Source organism: Diceros bicornis, chromosome 29 (assembly GCF_020826845.1).
Source record: "Diceros bicornis minor isolate mBicDic1 chromosome 29, mDicBic1.mat.cur, whole genome shotgun sequence".
In the NCBI taxonomy this organism is placed as follows: Eukaryota; Metazoa; Chordata; class Mammalia; order Perissodactyla; family Rhinocerotidae; genus Diceros; species Diceros bicornis.
In genome coordinates this window covers 34,436,148-34,460,468 of record NC_080768.1, presented here as the reverse complement: position 1 = coordinate 34,460,468, position 24,321 = coordinate 34,436,148, and the positions used below count along the sequence as shown (strand labels likewise).

The window sequence follows — 24,321 nt, the reverse complement described above, 5'->3', positions numbered from 1 at the left end:
CCCGGCCTTTACCACCCGCGGTACTCCTTCCCTCCCCCACTGGGCCGCCCTTGCCCTGGGGTCCCGCGGAGGACGAGACTTCCCCGGGACCCTGGGCTCTGCGCCCTACCCTCGGCTGGTTTTCCTTTCGCTCTCTCCTTTCCCTTCACACCGCCGGGTGTTGTGCTGGCGAGGGCAGTGACCCGCCGGCCGAGGGTGTCTGGGGTGGGGTGGATTGGGGTCGGGTGGGGGGTAGGAGCGCGCGGCGCCGGCTCCGGTACTGCGGAGTCCAAGCCGCTCCCAGAGGCCGCCTGGGGGCGGGCCGCGCCTCCAGAGCCCCAGCCCTGCTCGGGCTCTGCTCCGGTTCAGCTCTCTTCCCCTAATTGGCTTCTCCCGGGAGTGCTTGCTTGGAAGCGTCCGAGCGTCGGAGGCGTCCACGGTTCTCGGGACGCGGCGTAAGCCGCTCCAACTACTTTGAGCCAGTCCTGTCCGAAGCCTGCAAGTTTGAGGACTCCCTTCCAGGGTGAGATGGTCGCGATGAAGCGCGGTACCCCTGGCTATACGCACCCCCCGACGCGCCTGGCGCGCGGTGGCCGCGCGCTGATTTATAGGTTCGGTGTTTGGGTGTGTTTCAGGTTTGCTATCGTATCCAGTTTAGAGGCGTAAAATTCCTGCCCTGCACCGCGCCTAGTTGCTATTTTGGGGGAAGCCGGGATCACTGGAGAGGCCGGTATCCCAGAGGAGGGGAGATCTCTCTTTAGGTGCTGCAGGTCGTTACAAACTCCAGAGATGCGCGGCCCCTCCCCCCATCCTTCTTGCGAGTGTTGGGGGGAGGGGTAATGCACTAGCTTTTCCCAGGGAAATTTCGGAATAAAAACTTTTTATTAAAAATAACAATACCCTCTTCCCCCCTCCCCGCCGCGCGCCTTTCGGATAAAGTGTGCGTTGCCAGATTCGCACTTGGCAGAGATTTTACATAGTCATAGTCCTGACATTAAAGTTCCCGGTCCGCGATCGTCAGAAGGTTAAGCTGGTCCTTTGTGCGCCGGCCTCCGGCTAGACCAAGTCTCCGTGCTCTCGGCGGCCAGTGGAGGCGCGCTGGTGACACTGTCTCGCTTCGAGTACCACTTTCCCAGCCCCAATCCATCACTCCGATTGTCAGGCCTGTCGCTCGGGGCATATTGCTCCAGGACTACCCGTCCCCGACTCTGCCGCGCCTTGAGACAACATGAGAACTCAAGATGGGGATAGGTGATTTCAAAGGGGCTCTTCAAACAGAAAGAAATAACTATCACGGAAATAACAAATAGCAATCACGAACCTTTATCATGCCCAGTGAAGACAGCAGGCACCACTCCCAGGCCATGACAATCATACACTAAACTAAATCTACTCCCTGGATCCGTGCTGATTTTTGGGGCAGTATGAGTGGACCTCTTAGCAATACACAGGTTAAAAAAATGCCAAGGGCTGCCCTGACTGGGAGATGTCTTTCATACTGCAGCAAGAGGGATACAAGCAGGGGGGGATCCCATTTATTTTATTGTGGTGGTCTCTATTCCCCGCCCCCCCAGCTCTTCTCATGCCAGCCTCTGAAGTCTGACATTGCTGTCACTGCCAATACTACATTACAGGGCTTCTTCAACCTACAGGGCCGTTCGGCCTTTGGGAGACTGCTATGCCGACAGCGAACAGGAGAGTGCCTTCCAGAGTGGAGAGGGTGGGCCTTTGGGGCACCTTGGAGGAGGAAGAGCTGGGAAGAGGGGAGACCTAGGGGACAGTAAAAGATGAAAGACTCCTTCTTGATTATTGTAACTAGCCCAGCTGTGAAAGCCCACCAAGAACTCCTTCTAGGGCCCAAGCAGATGTGTGTGTTAGGAATGATTAATGGGAAATCAGTTGGGAGGAAAGGGGAGGGGGAGAGAGAGAAAGGGCATTTAGGAATTTGGAAGGAAAAGAGGAGCAGGAGGCAGCAGAAAGGAGAGAGGAGAACAGAGGATGATAGAATGTTTACTCTCTATTTGGAGAGGAAGAGAGAAGAAGAAGGTAGTGAACGAATGAAAGAAAGGGAGAAAGGCGGAGGCTGGGACAGGATGGCTCGTGGTGGCGGGTGGGGAATTTGCCTAGGTAATAATATATTGTCCTTTAAAAAACCCCACTCCCTTAGCTCACAGCAGTAATCACTGATAGGAACAGTGGGCGCCAGACAGCGTGGAGGTGGAGACCAGACCTGGCGTCCCCCTACTCCCACCACATTGGAAAATGCTAACAAGGGAGTAGGGACACCCTTCCCTTTGGGGTGCTGGTAAGGGCAGCAGGGCTCCTTTGCCTGGCTCCATCCATTTGCCTTAGGAGAGAACATGGAACACCATAATTAGCCAGGCCGGAAGCCTAATTAAAAGACAGCTAGAGGATTATTACAATCAGGATCTGACATTCACTTACCTGAACCTGTAACCTATACAGAGTCCTAAAAGGGGCCCTAGTAGTCTAAAGCAAGGACAGCTTTCAAAGGAATGGCTTGTCACCAGAAGAGAATAAGGCTCAGTATTCAGTTGGGCCAGGTTTATTGAGGGCCAGCTGTAGGCAGAGCATGTGCTAGGGGTGTGGTTGAAAAGTCCGTGCAAGACGTTGTCGCAGAGGGTATATGGCACACGGCCTCCCCTTGCAGAAAAGTGGCAGATGTATGATTAAGGGGTCTCCATCTATCCAGGCCCTTCTCAGATTGCCCTGGGAGTGAGCAGCACCATTAAAATAGGACAGGGGTGAGCGCTGCTGGAGACTGCCCCGTGCCATTGTGGTGAAGAGTAACAATTCTATGCTGCTGGAGACTGCCCCGTGCCATTGTGGTGAAGAATAACAATTCTGTGCGTGGGGCACTTGATAAACATCAGGTACTGTTGTCATGCCCATTGACAACTGAAGAGAGGGAGGCGTGGAGAACTTAGTCCCTTGCCCAAAGTCACATGCCGGGTGAGTGGCAGAACGGTCACTTGGGGTCTGGGCTCTGGGAGGCAGGCCTCTGAACCATGATGCTGGGGTGGTCCCTGGCAAGCTAACCTCCCCAAGCTGTTGTTTCTCATGTGCGAAACGCAAGAGTGGCCACCTCAGAGTTGGGAGGCCGGAAGCAGACAACGCATGTCACACGTTTAGTGCTTGGCACTAAGAAAGGCACAGGTAAATGAGGGCTGTGGTCCATGCATCATCTGTGGGGCAGTTGCTCTGGAGAGCAGCCATGGTGCCAACCGATCCGGAGGGCACAGACCAGAAGACCCAAGCTGTCCAAGAATTCTCCGGAAATGAGAGTCACCCCCTCCCCCAGCCACCAGTCAAATCTGTCTTTTAAAAAAATGCCCCCACAAGCCATCAAGAAAATCCTTTAGGAAATTCTGAATATTTATAGATTTTTTTCCACGACTTCAATTTACAGAAAATTCGCCACCCAGGAAAAAATGCCTGAGTCAGGTGGAGAGCTAGAGGTGGGAGGTTTGTTGTGTGGGGTTACCGTGGAGCTTTCCATCCTCGCTGAGGCAGAATTGCCTGAATGATCGGCTCTCTCTGCATAACACTCAAACCCTAATGGCAACAACGTGAAGTAATATCTCACTGGGTAACTATTTACATTTTTTTTTTTTTAATAAGCTGTAAGAACTCTGAAAAGTCTGCCTCATAGAGAACTTGGTTTTCCTCCCTGGCGCTTAATATCTTTCAGCGGCTGGCAATTACTGTCTTGGCCGGGAGCCCTGATTTCGCGCACTGCGCTCAGGGCACTCGGAGGCGCTTCCTCCGTCTGCCCCATCCCCGGGCTGCAGACCCAGCTTGGGCATGAGAGGGCCAGACGGGCAGAGGAACAGTGGGAGCAAACCAGAACAGCCAGCCTTGCAGGGAGCCCCCTCGAGTAGCTCCCTCTTCCATGTTCTCATAGTTCTATTATGTTCTATTATTACACTTATCACATGGCATCTGTCATTGTTTGTTTACTTGTCCACTCTCTCACTGGACTGCGAATGCTGCTCTATTGTGCCCATCCTCTTTGTATTCTTATGGCCTAGCAAGGTGTTTATCATCCTCACAGTAGCCAACACTGAGAGCCAGGCAGTGTTGTCAGCACTTTGCATGCATTACCTCATTTAATTCTCACAGAAGCCCTATGAGGTAGGTCCTGTCATTACCTTATTACCCCATTTCGTAGAGGAGGAAATGGAGGCACAGAGAGGTTAAGTAACTTGCCCAAAGTCCCAGCTGCTAAGAGGTGGGGCTGGGGTGTGAATCCAGGCAGTCTGAATGCCATAAGTGCCCAATAGATGTTTGTTGATGAATGAATAAGAATTTTACACAGAGAAGGCTATTGATTGATTTCACACCTCATCAGATTCCCAAAAAGATTCAAGGCGGATGACTTTGTATATTTCAAAATGTTACCTATATAAGCTGTTCAAGTATCTTTTCCCAAGTACATGTTTGTGTTTATCATCTCGCAACAATTTTCTGAGTTATTTTGGGCAGGTGTTTTTATCCCTTTTGATGGATGAAGAACCGGGCTCTGAGAGCTTCTGGGGGAGTCTGAAGTCACACAGCAATGCTGGCAGAGCGCCTGGAAGAGGCCTTCCTGACTCCCTCCTGATTCTATATCACTGCTGATTGCCTCGTGGATGAGGAGGTACCTCCTTTTGATAAAAGATGGAGGAATTAACTACTTTTCCTCCCTCTAGAATTTCCTTTGGAGATGTGGTGGGAAGGAGGGGACAAAAGGAGATGTAGACCGAAGCTTATCTTCCAGCCTGTGTGTTTGATCCGGGTCCTTGAGTAGGGTGCTTTGAAGAGTGGTTTCGTTTATCTGCTATCAGCCCTCAGGGAGATAGGCAGGGCTGGTGGGGAGAGGGGGATGGGAGGAGGTGAGCTTTTGAAGTTCTCCTGCCTTCATCTGCCCCGCCCCATACATCAGCCTTAGCCCTGGGCATTCATCCTTGACTGCTTTGTTCCTTTGGGCCTTCGAGTTTCTGGGAGATTCCTCTTTTAAGTTGCAAATACTGCTGGGAGGAATCATACCTTGGTAATCTGCCAACACCTCAATTGTGATTAGCAGACAAAGAGTGTTTCACCTAGGGTAATAATAACATTTATTGAGCGCTTACTGTGTGCCAGACTTTGCTCTGAGCTCCTTACATATAATGACTCAGTTACTTCTCACAACAAACTGATGGGGTGGATACTGTTATTAAGCCTGTCTTATAGGCCCAGAGAGGTCAAGTAACTTGCCCAAGTTACACAGCTAGAAAGTGGCAGAACCAGACTTCAAATCCCAGTAGGTGTTTCCTGAGCCAGTCTCCTGAGTGCGGTACCGAGGGAGAGGGAGGCCTAGAGCAGGGAGAGAGCAGCAGGAGAAACTGAAAACGAATAACTTGAATCGTTCTCCAGGGGTCTGGTCTTCGCAATTGGGATTTTCCTTTCATCTCCAGGAAGGAGAATATGGTAGAGAGGAAACTGAGGCACAGAAGGAAGTGACGGGAACATTCATTTAAGTAATTCATTCTGAATTGAATTAATTCATTCAATTACTGTTTATCAACCACCTGGCAGGTGCAGGCCCGAGCTTATTCCATAGCAGGTAAGGACAGGGAATCCAGGCCTCCCACTTCTCTGATATGCACATTCCCAGCTCCTGAAAGGCAGGACAGCCCTTTCTTTTGGGCATCTGTGTGCTTCTTTTGCAGATGTAAAAAAAAAAAAAAAAAAATCAGGAGGCCCTAACTTAAATTCTGCTTAGTGCCCTGTAGTTTAGTTACTCACTGTTCTTAAGTGCATTTACTCAGTTAAATTCAGATTCCACTAACACTTACTGAGCACCCTCTGGGTGCTAGTGTGAACCCTTCTAGGTGTGCTCAAGCACTGTCTCTCATGTGGGGGTGAGGGGAGTCCACGAGCAGAGCGGAAGGCCCCTGAAAGGGAGGCAGGGACCATGCTTACCCAAACGTCCTGTCCCCATGCGCTGAGCTTCCACCAGCCGGAACCACTGGGCACCCCAGTCCCTCTAGAAGACCTTGGTGAGTGTCTCAGCTGCACAGGGGTGGTGTCACACCTTCTTCTGACTCTTCTGTGGGTTTCAGCCAGTTGATGTTTCTATGATCCTTCACTTCTGGTGGATAAGACTCAACTTGCCAAAACTATGCCCCTTTCTAGGCCCAAACTAGCTGGGATGTGAGCTCCAAACTCATTTCCACAAACACAATTAGAGAAAAGGGGAGAGCTGCTCAGGCAGTGGCTCAGTTATCACTGGCTGTATTTGATAAAACCAAATTCCAGGATGTCAGAACAATGTCGAGGAGTGTTTATTTTGGTGGCCCTCTGCCAACCTTTGCTCAGAGAAGGAAACCTGAGAGGGTCCCAACCAAACCGATGGCCAGAAGTATAGAAGTATAGTGGTCCATTTGGAGTGGGGGTTTATATAATAAGTCCCCTTTAAAAGTGATTTAAGTGATTTTTTATTTTATTGAAAAATGGGTTTATTTATTTATGATGAAGTGCATTCCCGTGGCACCAAATTCCAAAGAAAACCTCCCTTTAGCCATGTAGTTTCTCTCCCCAATGCACTGATGCTATGAGTTTATCATCCATCCTTCCCGAGATATTTCGTACTTATATTAGCAAATACACATATATTCTTTCCCTCTTTTATACACAAATGGTAACACCCTACACAAACTATTCTGCGCTTGCTTTTTTTTGTGTGTGTGTGTGAGGAAGATCAACCCTGAGCTAACATCCGTGCTAATCCTCCTCTTTTTGCTGAGGAAACTGGCTCTGAGCTAATATCTATTGCCAATCCTCCTCCTTTTTTTTCCCCCAAAGCCCCAGTAGATAGTTGTATGTCATAGCTGCACATCCTTCTAGTTGCTGTATGTGGGACGCGGCCTCAGCATGGCCGGAGAAGCGGTGCGTTGGTGCGCGCCCGGGATCTGAACTCCGGCCACCAGTAGCGGAGCGTGCACACTTAACCGCTAAGCCACTGGGCTGGCCCTGCGCTTGCTTTTTTTTTTTTAAAAAAATTAATATATTTTGGAGATTGCATCATGGGCTTCTGTGTTTTATGTATTTCTTTTTTAGTTTCATGGCATTGTTACATGGATGTGCCAAGTTTATTTGACTAGTCTCCTACTGGTGGACATTTAGATGGTTTCTATTCTTTTGCTCCTGCAGTGAATAATCACATATATATATATGTGATACATATGTGTGTATGTATATGTATTTGTATAATATTATCATTCTTCATGTGTGCTAGTATAACTATAGGATGAATTCCTAAGAGTAAAATTGCTGGGTCAAAAGCTATCTGCATTCAAAACAAGCCCCTTGTAAGAAAGCTGGTAGGATGGCCGTGGAGTGAGTTAGAAATTCACCAGAGGGACTTGGGCAGGAAAACATGGGAAGTACCTCTGGGACCTTCTGGTCACATTCATTTAAAGAACTTCGAAGGCTCATTAAGAAGGGGTTCCATTTCCATCTTTGGATTTAAGAAAATGTGCATGTTTCTCATACTTTCCTCCTTCTCCATCATTTAGTAGGAGAAGAACAAGGAGGAGAGAAATAATGAAGTCTGGCCTAAAAGAATCCACGATATTGACAAATACATATTTTAATATAGCAAACTTTCCAATAAGTGAACCCTAACAAGAACTCTGGATTATCTAGACCTTTTTTGTTCATTCTCATGAAAAGGCAAAGGTTCATGACAAAGACGATACACCCAGTGGCTTTGGTGGTGTCAGCAGAGGTTCATCTCCAGTCCTAACCATGAATTTCCAGAACGAGGTCTGTGAAGTACTGGAAGACATCAAATCATAAATCAAGAATTATTGTTAGTAGAGTGTCACCAAGGCAGTTAAGTAGTCTTCATTCTGTTCTTATTTTTATTTTTGTTTTTTTATTTTATTTTTTTTTACTTTTTATTTATTTATTTTATTTTTATTTTCCCCAAAGCCCCAGTAGATAGTGGTATGTCATAGCTGCACATCCTTCTAGTTGCTGTATGTGAGACTCGGCCTCAGCATGGCTGGAGAAGCAGCGTGTCGGTGTGCGCCTGGGATCCAAACCCCAGCCGCCAGTAGTGGAGCGCTCGCACTTAACCGCTAAGCCACGGGGCCGGCCCTTATTTTTATTTTTGAATAGGTCTTACCTACAAATTGAAAGGTATGAAACACTATGCATATATGATTTCTCAACGAGAGTTGAGATGATGAGTTTTCTGCTTTATCAACCATTTGCCAAGAAAAAAAAAGGTGCAGCAGAACATCCCATTGCCCAGGCACTGTATACGTGTAGCTTCTTGTTGCAAAGACTCACAGCCTGAGTCCTCCTTTTGTCTCCTCACTTTTAGTCCTAGACCTGGGCCTCCTGGGGCCACTGAGTCAAGGCTCACTTTTGTTAGTGACCTCAACCCTGTGACACTGGGAAGAAGCATGGGACTGGGTGGAGTGTTGAGGGACTCGAGGAATCAGGATAGAGTTACATTCCAGGCTGTCTAAGGTGAAATTCTAACATCTTGAAGAACTTTCATCAGGCATCCTGAGGTGCCCCTCCATGTCTCCCAAGGGCTGTCATTGATACGTTCAACACAACCACTTTCTGCCAGGCTGTCTTTGTTTTTCTCATTAATTTTTTAAAAATAAATAAATCAATGAACAAATGATTAAAAAAAAAAAAGACCCAAACAACCCAAAGCAGAAAAGCTACAGTAGTTAAAAACCATGAGGTCACATCAGGCCTGAAGGGGCTCTCACAGGTCCCTTTCCTCTCTCTAAGCTGGGTGAATTTTTCACCACTGCAGTCAAAATGCATGATGACAATCTTATTTATGACAGGAGACATGTTTTAAAACAGTTGTTTTAAAACAACTGACAGAGCTGCAAGATGGGAAACGACAAGAAAGTGTGATTTTTTTGGGGGGGTTGAGAGGGGGATAGGATGCTGGCAAAGGAGAACAGTATTTTCCTTATTAAAAGTTGGAATACATCCTTTATTCGTGGAGTGAATAAAAAAAACATCCGGGAAGAAAGCTGGGGTAGGGGCATTGCATAATGACAGTACTCAGAGGCCTGGGCAGTTGGGCTTGGAGTTGCCCTTGAACTGTTTCTTAGGGGCTCTCTCGAAAGAGACAATGCTGTGTAAAGGCAGTGTGGGGGCCAGGAGAAAGGTGAACTCTGCTCCCAACCCCTCCTCTCCCTGTGTGATGTCTCTACTCAACTCAACTCAACTATAGCTCTGCCCTTGACATGATGCTTCCCAGTCTAGTTAGAGAATGCAAGCTGGACACCCTCAGAATGGCAGAACAGTACAGGCTGTTGTACAGATGGCTAAACCCTGTGGGTTTAGGGAAGAGAAATAAAATTTTCTCACCTGTGTTTGAGGAGAAATCTCTTTCCTATGGCCAACAACTTGAAGTTGTAATCTTTCCCTTATAGCTGTTCCTCCCTAAAAGTCTGGAGAGAAAATTATAGAAGATGAGACCTTCCCAGGCTTGACGCTGACCCCACCGGAAAGGAGAAACAATCAAGAGAACAAAAATCAAGAACAATCAAGACAGTACGGAAAAGGAAGAATGAATTTGGGCGAGAAAGAAGATACTGTCATCACTGTAAGAGAGAATTTAAAAAAAGTCTCTGGAGGTGGTGGCTGGACCCAGGGCATGTGGGACTCCTGGCACATCTTCTTAGAAAGGTTTTTTCTTTTCATGGTTTGGGGGCCTATGTGTGATGGGAAGGATTGACCAGAAGTAGCTAATTCCATTGAAGGATCTTTGACTATTTCTCTCCTTGTTTTCTAGACATGATCATGTTGATATGGGATCCACTGGATTAATTCAACCAGCTTGTCTCTTCCCAGATTGGGTAGCCCAGGTCTGTAAGATCCTGCACCCAGGAGCCTGCCTATGCCCAGTGGCAGGGCTGGGCTGCCCCCTGCCCCTTCAGCTCAGACCTGGGCAAGATGGATAGTTAAAGCATTTGGTCAACTTCCTTGGGGACACAAATTCAGACCTTCTTAGAACACACCTACCCCGTCAACCACCCTGCAAGCAAAGCAGGATATTGGTTTTTTAAACTCCAATATATTTTGCCAAATAAGAGAGTGTTAATACCCCTCCCTCCCCACTCCGCATGAATTGGATTACTTAAGGCATCTTTTCAGAGCCGTCAGCAGTTTAATAGAGGCAATAAGTCAGGGCTGCCCTTGTGTTTTATTTTTCTGCCAGTATTTAGTTAATTAAAGAATGCAAATTAAAACACCTTAATTTATATAATATCAATACCAACGCCTTAAAACATTTGGCATAACTGCTCTGGCACGTCCCTTACATAAACTCTCCAGAGCAGTGCTAATAAAAATGAAAAAGGTTGTAAATCAAATTTAATTTATTCATCTTCTGTTTGGTACAAAATCATATGCCAAAATCCAGTTATTTATAAGCACCTCATAACAATAGGCATTTTTGTTGGTTGCCAACGACAAAAAGGGTTTTTCCCAGGGATGTGTGTTTTAATTTACAAATGTCTCTAGGTACATCTATTTTCTGGGCTCTGATCTCGAAAATTTATATTTTTGCACCCTATCTCCAGAAAAAAAATAGATTTAGATATTGAAAAACATTGAGCCTAAAAACATGGCAACATTTGCTCAGAAAGGCACCTGCAACCATCTATATGGAGAAAGACATATACATACGTCCCATGGAGTATGAATCTTCAGGTGAGATAAAAGCTTGGTGATTTATATCCGATTTCTTAAATATTCCATTAAGAGGATTATTCGCAGGAGGCTCCGATACAGACAGCGTCGGAGGAGATTGGGTGTGCTGCTGCTTTCTTGGAAGCCTTGGAGATGAACCACATGTACGTGAATGAATAGCCGAACACCCATTTTCATCCCTCCCCGCCTTTGCTGGTATATCTTTCTTTGTCTGGCGGATTTGAGCGTAGAGTACATTTTATTCAGTCCTAGAGGAAGAACAGTGGGCTCCATTCAGGGGTACTGAGGGATGGCATGCTCCCTCTGCTTCCCATGGCAAAGCTCCCTAACGCAATTGTCCTTTGAAACTCCCTTCCTCACCCAGCTTTCAGCTCCCCTCTTTGCTCAAACAGGTCTCGGGGCATGTGGGAGAGTTGAGAAAAGCTTTGGAAAAGCCCTCTCTACCCTATCGCGTCCTTAAAAACCTGAGCAAATTCACAAATACAACTCTCTAGCTAGCCCATGGCCTCACTACTTGGGAGGAAAAAATCCAGTACTATACTATACCCTATTTTTTTCATTATCTTTTAACATGAGATTACAAGCTTGGCACAAGAGGTAGAATATTGGGGTTCCTCATTTGGGGAAATGATGCAGAAGTGGCATGTGGCATCTCTCTGTGACCTGGGACAGTCATGGGTCCTGGGCTGCCACTAGGTTGTGGGGATACTAATACAAAACTCCAAATAAAATACATTCAGGCGGTTCCCTTTCTGATGTTAAAAATGGTGATGCAACTTTTACATTGCTTCCATTTGGAGCTAATGGGATGCCCTCCCTAGTCTCAGATTCATTGCAATAATGATCTAGAAACTTACAATTTGTCAAGTAGATGCTTCTTTTTGGGGGGTACCAAGCAGAGCCAGACAAGGTCTTAGAAAACTTAACTGCCCCCCCCAACTCCCCTCTACCCCCTCCACCCTATAGTGACTCACTGGGTCATGGGAACAAAGTCTGGTGTGGCAGACAACCCAGCTTGAGGGGCAAGCGGAGCTTCTTGCATTTTGTCAGGACACCTAGCATCAGTTTCTCTGCGGCGGGACTGGAGGGAGTGCTGTGGGCAGTTCCTCGGGGCGTCCACGTGGAGCCTGTACATCCCCACGTGTGATCGTGGGCATACTCTTTCTCACTTTTTCTTGCTATGTGCCATCTTTAAAAGCTAATTTTTACCTTTATATTTATTTATACCCCTCGTAGCTCCATAAAAGATTTCATGTTGCTTACAATTCAAAACATAGATACAGTAAAACCTGAAGCCATTAACAGAAAAGTAACAAGATCAGAGCCAAGTACAAAGGAGGAGGGGGAGGAAGAAGCAGAGTAATTATACCAGAGGGGGAAAAACTTAGATTAAGGAAAGCTAATGCAATTGAGAACAATACCTGGCTCCTAACTCCCTGGTAGCTTGGCGGGCGGCTGCCAGCTATTGTAATAACTATGGATTATTGCACCTCAAAGGCAGGTTTAAATGCCTGCTGAGGGCTCACTGGATCTGTGAGCTTGGTCAAGCGACTCCATCTCTCTGAATCTCTGTTTCCTCATCTGTAAAATGAGGATTAAGTCACCCACCATAGGATTCTTGAGAGAATGCCATTCCACAACGATGACAGTCGCTCTCACTTAGCACGCACTGTGTACAGTTACTCTCCTAAGTGTTTTACAGACATATATTTCATCAATTCTAAGATGCATTTTTTTCACATTTAACATCTCTGACACTGATTTAAAAAGCATTGTGTCACAGATTATTTCGTAGCATTTTTTTTCTTTCTTTCTTGGACCTAAAATAATGATGCATTGTAGATTAGATGGAATATGTTATTAACTCATTCAACCCTCACAATAACTTTAAGTGGTTTTTTTGGCCCCATTTTACAGATGAGAAAACTGAGGCACAGAACATTTAAATGACCTGTCCAAGGGCTACAGCTGACAAACAGTGGAGCTGGGATTGTGATCCTAGGCTATTTGACTCCACCACTACACTATCCTGCCTTTCAAAAAAAATTTCAGCAACAATCATTTCAACAAAAATTTCACTCTTGGGCAGTGGGGATATGAGATGAAAAGACATGTAGTTGCCCTAAAAGATTAGACTCTCCAGTGAAGGGAACCAATGTGTAAACAAAGCATTGTATCTCACGCATTAAGTGCATCAGTGGAAATACATCCCAGGCACAGAGGCAGAGAGGGGAGAGATGATTGGTTTCTTGTAAGCCTCTGCCCTAGTGCTTAGCTCTGTAGCAGAAACTTCCCTTCCAGCAGGTCAGGAGAGACGCATGTTTCCTTGTCTCTGAGAGGAGTCTGTTGGGTGGACCCTCAAATGATAGCCGATGAGCAACCTCAGTGGACACACTCCAACAGCAGAGAACAGAAAGCACAGGCGCTCCTATGGCTGTTCCACCTACGAACACAAGATGAGAGCTGGGGGCAGCAGGTCTTAAGGGAGCATCATGCTCTCAGGCAAGGTTTGGAAGTGGCTTTTGGAGCAGAGACAGAGGGAGAGTTTTGGCCTCTCATTGCTAGGCTGGAGGCTCTGTCCCTGGACACCCAAACCAGGAGGGTGAGGAGCCAGGGGAGGACTTGAAAAGGGGAGCACGAGGAAGGGAAACAGGAATGACCTACCTGTTTGGAGTCAGCAAGTGCAGCTTCAGGAGGAATGGACCAACAGTCACTGGGATGCAGTGAGGGGCAGTGAAGGGAGGAGCAGACTTGGAGGGAGAATACCTGAGTTTGGGACCAATTTTGCCTCTTGGGAGCACGTTATCCTTTGAGTTTCAATTTTATCTTCTGTCTAATGGGCATAACGATATCGCACTCTATCTCACACAGTTGTTAAAAGATCAGTAAGATAATAGATGTGAAAGTACTTTCCAACTAAATAATGCTACGGAAATGTGAGTTATTATTGCTGTCTTTCCAGCCAGGTACTTGCTCTTTCATTTCCTTACTGGCTGTGTGAGCTTGGACAAGTTACTACAGGGGAAGCGAGAAAAGCACTGGGAGCACGGCTTGCCCAACAGTCTCCAGCCATCACTAAAGGGACTTGACTTAGAACTCGAAGCTCCTCCTGGCTGGAGTCTCACTGACCCCAGACCTAGTGAGGAAGCTCGGGGGCTGCAGGAGCCCCTCTAGAGTTCAGGGACTCTGCCCCCAGATGGGGATGGGGTTCTCACCTTCATTACTCATTGCCTCCACTCCTTCAACCCCAGTCCAGCCGGCAGCAATGAGCTGACACTGTGAGCGAGCTTTGGGTGTATCTTCTTCCAAGAATAAAGGAAGTTCGGCAGCCAGTAAATCGGTACTTAACAAAACAAAGAAATAAAACCAAAGCAAATCCATTCTGACAGAACTTCCCTGATAAGGAATATTTTCTAATAGTTCGAACAGAATAAAACCTATATTATTATTATTTTTTTTGTGAGGAGGACCAGCCCTGATCTAATATCTGATGCCAGTCCTCCCCTTTTTTCCTTGAGGAAGATGGGCCCTGAGCTAACAACCGTGGCCATCTTCCTCTACTTTATATGGGACGCCGCCACAGCATGGCTTAACAAGCGATGTGACCGTGCACGCCCAGCCGGAACCTGCGAACCCCAGGCTGCTGGAGCGGGGCTCGCGCACTTAACTGCTTGCGCCACCTGGCCGGCCCCCAAACCTATATTATTAAATCATCTTCTAGACCAAACAAGAATGGGTCAGAAACCCCACTGGACCCGAGGCCCCGGCCTTAGCCAGGGGGGGTCTGTGACCTGGTTCACTGGTGTGGCCTCCAGGAGGGGGTGGTCCAAAGGTTCCCGGATCTGAAGGCCTCGCAGCCTGCAGCCTGGGAGGGGAAGGGAGGCTGCCCAGGAGGGGGAGGGGACCGGTGTCAACAGGCCGCTCCGGGGACAGCAGAAGCCGACTCCACCTCTTCTGGCCTTTCCTGAGAGGGAGAGGGAAGGAGGAAGTAGGAGGAGAAAGAGGAGGAGTAGGAAGAGGCCTGGGAGCTGGGAGGGTGAAGCAAAGAGAAGGGGTTAAAAAGAGGAAGGAAGTGAGGAGAAGGAGGAAGCAGTGGGGTGGAAGAGGGCTGGACCAGCGGACCAGGAACAGAGTAGCCATTTGCGGGCACGTGGAAGGCCTAGCATGCCCACCCCGCCCCGCCATGGTCGCCTGGGGGCCCAGTCTCAGCATGTCCCACTCCTCTCCGTGCCTCACCCTTCTGGGAGGCGCGGGCATTCCGAGCAGGGCCTGCCTTCCTCGGCAGCGGACAAAAGGCCATTTCTGAGTTACACAGAAAATGTGTTACTTTAGAGGGTCGGGGAAAGGCTGGCTGCCGGGCCCAGGACCGAGGGGAGCGTCAGCAGAGGGGGGCTGTCAGTCACCGGGAACCCTCCGTGAAAGGGGCCCCTTGTCAACTTCCCCTGCCTTTGAAGTGACTGGGATGGAGGTGCTCAATTAAAAGCCCATCAGTCTGTAAGTAAATCAACGCCTATCAGGCTTGTCACATCAAACAAACGATTATTACCCCAGCCCGCCCACCCCATTAATCTGGCTGTTCCTTCTTGACGCTCAGGGTCAGGGCACCATAAATCCTGTACTGGATTGCAGCCACCTGGATCGGGATGAAAGCGCTGGCGCAACAAGCGCGGCTCACTCAGGCATTTCCCAGAGTCCTCCGGGGGCTGGAGGAGGAGGCACTAGAGACTGAGGCAGAACAGACGCATTGAGACAGGGCGAATGAGGAGGTCTGACGCTGGACAGAGACACAAGGAGCTAGAGACCGAAAGGAACTGAAGGAGACGGGGAAAAGAGCTGGAGAGAGAGCCCGAGAAAATAGGCCAAGACGGAAATAACTGGAAGAGGAGACCAAAAGTGGTTGAGATAGGTGCCATAAAAACTCACCCAGAATGTGAAGAGTGAATAGATGCTTCTAGAAGACAAGGAGGTGTCTGGATGAAATTTCTCCGACACTGGGTTCTGAGTCTCAGAGTCAGAGAGTGATCAAGTCTAGACTGCTGTTTCCTCAGCTCCCCTGCCATTCCCACGGCAGCCCTAAATGTCACTTAGCCAAGGCAATGGTGCTGGGGAGAAGCTCAGGGCATTGCTAAGCGATGCCCCACAGGAGACATCAACGTACGTGATGGCCAGAACTTGATCTTCTGCAATGAAAGGATATGAACAGACAGCCTGGACTGGAGTGCCGGGTTCTGATAGTCTGCTGAGCGAGTCTTTATGAGACGCTTTGTTCCAGGACATTTCTCCCAGGCTCTGTGGGTTGCTTTGTGGGTTCTTTCTGCTCCTGAGATCAAGCTTTGGCTTTCCCCCACTGGAGACCAGAAAGACAGGCAGGATAGGGAGAAGAGCAGACAAGACAGCTGTATTCTGGGCTTGAAGGAGGGGTTGGTAGGAGGGGGAGGAGTCAGGAAGGAGGTCAAGCCTCCAGCTTGGAAGAACAAGGCATGCTTTTTTAAGGGAAGGAAAGAACAGTCTTTCTCCTAATGGCTATTCCAGAAGTGCCTCAAGGCTTAACCCGCCCTGACTCGTGATGCCTCATATTTAAAAGTGCCATCACATGCCTTCCCCATCGCCAGAGGAGTAATTCCCAAAAGGAAACAAGGCTGGAAGCAGAGCAGGGGAGACTGAAGAAGGGCACTTCCCCTCACCCTACCATGGAGTGTGACGCCTAGCCTGGAAGCTTGTGGGAACTTCTTACTAGACAGGGAAGTAAAATTCTAAAGAATGAAACTGGACCTCTGTCTTACACCATACACAAAAATCAACTCAAAATGGATTAAAGACTTTTTGTAATGTAAGACCTAAAACCGAAAACATAGGGAATAAGCTCCTTGACATTGGTCTTGGGAATGATTTTTTGGATTTGACACCAAAAACAAAGGCAATGAAAGCAAAAATAAACAAGTTGGACTACATCAAACTAAAAAGCTTCTGCACGGCAAAGGAAACCATCAAGAAAGTGAAAAGGCAACCAATGAAATGGGAGAAAATATTTGCAAATTATATATTTGATAAGAGGTTAATATCCAAAGTATATAAAGAATTCTTACAACTCAATAGCAAAAAATCCAAACAATCTGGCTAAAAAATGACCAGAGGGACTGAATAGGCATTTTTCCAGAGAAAACATACAAATGGATGATAGGTATGTGGAAAGATGCTCAACATCGCTAATCATCAGGGAAATGCAAATCAAAACCACAATGAGCTATCACCTCACACCTGTTAGGATGGCTTTTCTAAAAAAGACAATAGATAACAACTGTTGATGAGGATGTGGAGAAAAGGGAACCCTTATACACTGTTGGTGGGATTGTAAATTGGTGCAGCCACTATGGAAAACAACATGGAGGTTCCTCAAGAAATTAAAAATAGAACTACCATATGATCCAGCAATTCCACTTCTGGGTATGTATCCAAAGGAAATGAAAACAGGATCTCAAAGAGATATCTGCCCTCCCATGTTCATTGTGGCGTTACTCACAATAGCCAAGATATGGAAACAACCTAAGTGTCCATCAATGGATGAATGGATAAAGAAGATGTAATATATATATGAATATCATTCAGCCATGAGAAAGAAGGAAATCCTACCTTTTGCAACAACATGGATGGACCTTGAGGGCATTATGGTAAGTGAAATAAGTTGAACAGAGAAAGACAAAATTGTATGATATTGTGTATATGTGGAATCTAAAAAAATAGAACTCATAAATTTTTACAATGTTATAAACCAATGTTACTGCAATAAACAAAAAATTAAAAAAAAAAAACAACTCATAGAAACAGAGACTAGAATGGTGCTTACCAGGGCCTAGGGGTTGGTGGAAATGGGGAGATATTGGTCAAAGAGTGTAAACTTGCAGCTATAAGATGAGTAAGGTCTGGGAATTTAATGTACAGCATGGATATTATAGTTAATAATACTGTATTATATACTTGAAAGTTGCTAAGAGAGTAGATCTTAAATATTCCCACCACAAGGAAGAAATGGTAATTATGTGACAGGATAGAAGTGTTAGCTAACCTTATGTTGGTAATCATTTTGCAATAAATAAACTTACCTTAACTTACACAATGTTATATGTCAATTATATCTCAATAAAGCTGGAAAAAAAAAAAAAGAAAATTCTCAAAGATACTTGAGACATTTACACTCATCCCCATCCTCCCCTAGACTGCACAATAAGAACTGCACACTGCATATCCCATATAAACCACTGCCACATGCTTGGGCCAGTGTGCAGGGTTTTCTCTCAAGCCCGCTGCCCATCATTCCATTGTAAACTCATTCATTCCATCATCAAGACCCAGCAGTGCAGCAGCGTATTCCTTATTCCTCTGAGTTCAGAGACATGTTGACCTATCTGAGTGTCCGCGAGGCCCTTCACAGAGATGAGGAACAGTATACAGATACTTTACAATGTGGGAGAATTATCTATCCTTCGTGTTTTCATTCATTCAACCCAAATCTGGTATTTAGTATTTACCAACTTACAGGTGTTTAGTATTTACAATTTACAGGCCCTTTTCTAAGTCCTGGGGATATAGCAGTGAATGTGATGGGCAAGGTCATGGGGCATGTGGAAGCTTTTACAAAGAACTGGGGTGTTTGACCTCATCTTTATTTATTTGTCATATATGCACTCATTTCACAGATATTTGCTAAGCACCTACTATGTCCAAGTAACATGCACCACAAGAAGGCAAGGAAGAATCAGAAACAAATCCTGTCATCGTAGGTGAGAGGTAAGACACACATCATGAATATAGTCAATGCATTGTTTAAAGAGGTAGGTGCCCTAACCCAGGAAAGACGGAGAGAGTTCAGAGAGAAAAGCTAATTTAACCAGGTTACTTCTTTCTTAGTGAAGGTCTGGAATTAAGAAAGATGTTGAGTTCCATCATGGCAACTTTTAAATCTGCTCTGTGATATAGTACAGTGTGGGCTTAATGTTTATTGTTATTGTTATTGGCGGTAATGACAATGTAATTCATTGTCATTGTAATTACGGACAAATTACAACACCCCTCTCTATGAAGCAGGTGTTAGAAAACTCTGGAACTCCATTTCAGGCCTTGTTAGGAGTTGGGTATGGTTGAGAACTCCCAGAAGTTGGAGATGGGCCTCTTACAAGAGGCAGAGTGGTGCAGAGGTTAAGTGAGGAGGCTCTGAAGCCAGACTGCAATTCAAAACCAGCCTTCAGTTGCTGCTCTCCTGCTTGCCTGCTGTGAGGCCACGGGCAAATCTCTTGAAGCCCCTGTGTGTGTTTCCCCATCTGTTAAATTGGGGTGATAATGGTACTGGCCTCATAGGGTTATATGACAATTAAATGCATGTAAAACATTCACAACAGAGCCCAACAGACAGTACCTCCTCAGTAATGCCTGTCATTATTATTGCTCTACCTCATAATAAAGTGGTCTCTTGAAGCTACAATCAGCACGATGCTAGGAGGACACGTATTAAATTAATGCAATTGTCTTCCTGTATTTAAATATCACTGAAAGTCATTTATATTAAGTTTATTTTAAAAATTCTTCCCAAGTTCAGTACATGGGTCTTAAATATTTGAATAATTTATTTTTACTAAAGTAATGTTTATTAATATTTAACATAATATTTGATACATGCAAAAGAGTGTATGTGTGCATCATGGATGTAAATTTAAAGCATCTCTGTGCTTCTTTCCTATTCAATTCCCTGGCCTCTCCTCCAGAAATGGCCACTATCTTGAATTTTATATTTATTATCCTTTTGCTTTTAAAAACTTTTTTTGAGTTAAATTACAACATGCATAATAGTAAAATGCACAAATCTTAAGTGTACAGCTTGATTAATTTTTAGAAAGTATAACTTGTGTAACCACACCTAGATCAAGATGTGGCATATTATTGGTACTCCAGAAGCCTTCCTCACACCACTTCCTGGTCAATTCTTCCCCACTCTGCCTGCAAGGTAACCACTGTTCTGCCTTACATCACCATAGGTTACTTTTGGAATTATTAAGTGTATATTCTTGTGTCTGCCTCCTTTCAGTCAGCATTATATTTGCGAGATTCATCCATGTTGTTATATGCATTAGTAGTTCATTCTTTTTCATTGGTTGAATGTTATTTCATTGTCTGAATAAGCCACACAATTTATTCACTCACTGTACTGTAAATGGACATTTGTATTCATTTTTTGGCTATTACAAATAAAGCTGCCACAAACTTTCCTGTACATGTCTTTTGGTGCACATATGTGCTCATATCTGTTGGGAATAACTGGAGTGTAATTGTTGCATCACGGGGTATGTACATGTTATAATATATACTTCAAACAGTTTTCCAAAGTGGTTGTACCAATTTACATATCCTAGTTGCTCCACATCCTTGCCAATACTTGTCATTGTTAGTTAAAAAATTTTTCTTAGCCATCCTTGTGGGTATAGTGAACTATTTCTCTTTGTCTGCATTTTAGTTGCATCCAATAAATTTTTTTTTTTTTTTTTTTTTAGCAGGGAGTTTGCCCTGAGCTAACATCTGTTGCCAATCTCCAATCTTCCTCTTTTTTTTTTTTGCCTCCCCAAAGCCCCAGTGTGTGGTTGTATATCCTAGTTGTAAGTCCTTTTAGTTCTTCTATGTGAGCTGCTGCCACAGCCTGGCAACTGACAGAGGGGCAGTGTGGTTCCGTGACCAGGAAACGAACCTGGGCCGCCAAAGCAGTGAGGGTGCTGAACGTAAACCACTAGGCCATCAGGGCCGGCTCCAACAATGTTTGGTATGTTATTTTCATTGTCATTCAGTTCAAAATATTTCCATATGTATTGCAAAATCTTCTTGTATTCTGTGACTTGCCTTTTCTTTTTATTAATGCTATTTTTTTTGTTGGCTAGAAGCTTGATATTTTAATGTAATTTTTAAATTTTGACACATGGGTTATTTAGAAAAGTATGTTCCTTAATTTCCAAACATCTGGGGATTTCCTAGTTATCTTTCTGTTTTGGATTTCTTGCTCAATTTCACTGTCATCAGAGAATATACTCTGAATCATTTCAACCCTTTAAACTATACTCAGAGAGGTATATTAATATAGCCAACTATACTTCTGGATCTGTATTTTTCTCCCCTAGTTCTCACAGTTTTTGCTTTATATATTTTGAAGCTGTGTTATATGTGTATAAATTTATAATTGCTATATTTTTCTGTTGAACCAACTCTTTATCATTAGGAAATATTATTCAGTAAAAGTACTTGTTTTAAAGTTTACTTTGTCTGATACTTGTCTAGATACACCATCTTTCTTTTGATTAATGTTTGCTTGGTGTATCTTTTTCACACACCGAGAGTGAGTGTGTAACCAAACAAGGCACAAGTTGCATAGTCTTTTATGACCTAGCCTTGAAAATCACACAGTGTTACTTCTGCCATACTATATTGGTTGAAGGAGTCACAAGCCTGTTCAGATTGGGGAAGGGAGATAAACCTTCCCCCTTAATAAGAGGGACGCCAAAGGATTTGTGGCTGTGTTTTAAAATTGCCACATGACTTTTCTTTCTGTATCCTTATGTTTAAGATGTATTGCTTATAAGCAGCATATAGTTGGATTTTATTTATTTTTATCTAGTCTCACAATCTTTGTCTTTTAATTGGAGACTTTGGTCCATTTATATTTAAAGTAATTACTGATATTAAGGTTTAAACTATCATCTTACTATTTACTTTCTATTTGTTCCATGTGTTTTTTTGTTAATTTTGTTCTCCTTTCTTTCCTTCTGTGGATTAATCATTCATTTAAAAAATGATTCCATTTCCCTACTTCATTAGGTTGTTATTTGTCCATTCTTTTGTGATTACTCTAGAGATTGCAACATGTATCATCGTTTTATTATAACCTACCTTAGACGAGTACTTATATCACATCCTGGACAATGCAAGAACCTTACAACACTTTAACTCTGTTTACTCTCCTCTTGTATTTTGTGCTATTGTTAACATATATTTAATTCTATACATATTTTGAACCCCACAAAACGTTAGTATTATTGTTTTATACAGAAGTATTAATTTAGATTTATCCATAAATTTTACCTTTTTGGTACTATTTATCTCTTTTTGCGTTACTGTGTTTCCATCTGGAATTATTTATCTTCCACCTGAAAAATTCTTTTAGTGTTTCTTTCAATGCGCATGTGCTAGTGTAAATTCTCTCAGTTTTTATTTGCCTTAAAATGTCTTTATTGTGTCTTCACTTTTAAAGGGTATTCTCATTAAGTATAGAATTTTAGGTTAGCAATTACTTTCTTTCAGCACTTTAGAAATTTCTTTCAACTATCTTTTGGATTCCATTTTTTCCTACTGCTTAGCTGTCAGTTTTATTGTTGTTCTTTTGAAAAAAATGTTTTTTCCCCTCTAGTTGCTTTTAAGATTTTTCCTTTTGACTTTGGTTTTCAGCAGTTTTTCTGTGATTATCTAGGTGTGGTCTTTGTATTTATCTTGCTTGGGGTTTGTAGAAATTCTTTATTCTGTGGCTTGATGTCTTTCATCATTTTTGGAAAATTGCTATCCAGTATTTCTTTAAAAATTGCCTTGATTCCATTCTCTCTCCTCTTCATCTGGGACTTCGATTAAAAATATGCTGGATGTTTTTACCATGTCCTTAGATCTCATATGCTCTTTTCTCCTCCCATTTTTCATTCTTTTTCTCTATGCTTTAATATCTTCTCTTCTCTAATCTGCTTTTGAATCCAACTATTCAATTCTTTATTTCAGTAATTTTATTGTTTTAGTTCTAGCATTTCCATTTGGCTCTTTCCTTAACAGATTCCAGTTCTTTGGCAAAATTCTCTATCCTTTTGATTATTTTCTTGGATATATTAATAGCAGTTATTTTGAAGTCCCTATTTAATAACTCCAATATCTATATCACTCTTTTTCCTATTTGTTTTTTTTCCGCTTGGTTTTGAGTCATTTGATCCTGGTATGCCTGGTAATTATGTTTCTAAGATTCATCCATGTTGTTGCAAGTAGCTATAATTCATCTATTTTTACATATTTCACAGTGTGAATGGGCCACAGTTTATTTCTCCCATTGTCTTGTTGATGGTTATGTGGTTTGTAGAATCATTTAAAAAATCACTCATTTTAAGCTTCTTGAAGCCATTTAAAAGAATTAATTCTGCAGTTATTTTGAGCCTAGAGAGCAAGCCAGTACAATGTGTTTGGGCCACACTGGCAATGGACCATTTCAATGATCTAAGTACTAGAATGTGCTATGAATACTATTTCTCCATTATGGCCTTACTCTGTATCCCCAAAGAAGATCATTAAAATTTCTGAGCTATTCATTTGCAGTTGCTTTGGCCATATGGGTGGGTAGTTGGCTTCACATTGAGGACACAAAAATCAGGAGCTGGACTGGATCAGCTCCTTTTCTGTGGAGTGAAATGGAGGCAGCACGATAAGACCAGATTTATTTAATCATTCTCTTAAAGAAGCCATGCATGAGATTGGAATTAAAACTCAGGAAGCTGGTGCTTGTGTGTGCTTCCAGTCTCCTGGGAAATAATTGCAACTCCAAAGTCGTGCACATCATCCCAAGTTCTTGAGACAATTATTCCAAGTGGCTGGGTGCCACCGGCTGTTTTATTAGAGCACAAGCAGATGCAGTGGAAGCAGTGTGCGGAAGTGGAAAGAATGTCAACGACATTCAGACTGACCTGGGTTGGAATCCTGGCTTTGACACTGACTAGATTTTTACAAGCACGACTCATTTAACCTCTTTAATCTTCACTTTTCTCATCTGTAGAACGGGCATGCTAGTACCTTCCTTACTGGATTCTTGTGAGGATTGTATACCACGTTATATTGAAGATGCCCAGCATAACGCCTGGCGATATTAGATGTTCAATGAAAGATAGCTTTGTGGCTTTGTCATCACTGTCATCATCATCATCATCACCACCATCATGTAGGAAAGGTTTGGAGATGAGCATGGCTCTGGGCCTCTCAGGAGGTCCTGAAATCTTTGCGACTCTGCTGTTCAGTGTGGCAAGTCTGTGCCCCTGTGCAAGTTATTAAGTTATTGCTGTTTCCCAGGGCTTGCTCATTACATTAGGGTTTTTTCCTCAAAGAGGGAAGGGGAAGGGTTCTAACTAACATGGACTGGGGTAGTCAGATTTAGGGCAAGGCCTACTATCATCTATAGTCAAATATCTGTGGACTGACAATCAATTTGAAGAGGAAGACAGGTCATATAGCAGTCTGCACCAGGAAAATCCACATAGCGAAAGATTTTCATCAGTGCTACAGGGCTTAAAGCTGTCGCTGAATTCAGCTGACTTAAATACATTGACAGATAATATACACACAGGCTAAGAAGAGAACCAGCTTAGGAAGCCCGTCAGGTCCTAGGGAGATAAACTAATGATGTGCCATCAGCTTGCTTTTGTGCTCCAGTTCAAGTTAGAGGTCCACAGAGCAAGGTTCTGATCAGTCACTTTCTAACATAGCTCCTGTCCATTTGTGGGATTGTTTATATATGAAACATTTATGGAACATCTCCCATGTGCCCAGCAA

The 24,321-nt window shown here is 44.2% G+C and overlaps 2 long non-coding RNA genes across 6 annotated transcripts in view; one reads left to right on the top strand and one right to left on the bottom strand.

Moving 5' to 3' along the window:
* The first annotated feature begins 278 nt into the window (after positions 1–278).
* The window catches only part of LOC131394027 (uncharacterized), a 50,289-nt gene continuing 26,246 nt past the window's right edge, over positions 279–24,321 (top strand). For 2 of the 5 annotated variants that reach the window (XR_009216047.1, XR_009216046.1), the window contains exons 1-4: positions 279–4,639; positions 9,441–9,613; positions 9,803–17,390; positions 18,417–18,507. This is a non-coding gene — a long non-coding RNA (uncharacterized LOC131394027). The remainder of the gene's footprint in view (positions 4,640–9,440; positions 9,614–9,802; positions 17,391–18,416; positions 18,508–24,321) is intronic. The other 3 variants (XR_009216049.1, XR_009216048.1, XR_009216050.1) reach the window with 3 other exon arrangements.
* LOC131394028 (uncharacterized) lies at positions 7,532–10,996 on the bottom strand. The gene is made up of 3 exons (XR_009216051.1): positions 10,699–10,996; positions 9,376–9,458; positions 7,532–7,803 (listed from the first exon to the last, which is right to left on the bottom strand). It is a non-coding gene; the product is annotated as an uncharacterized LOC131394028 (long non-coding RNA).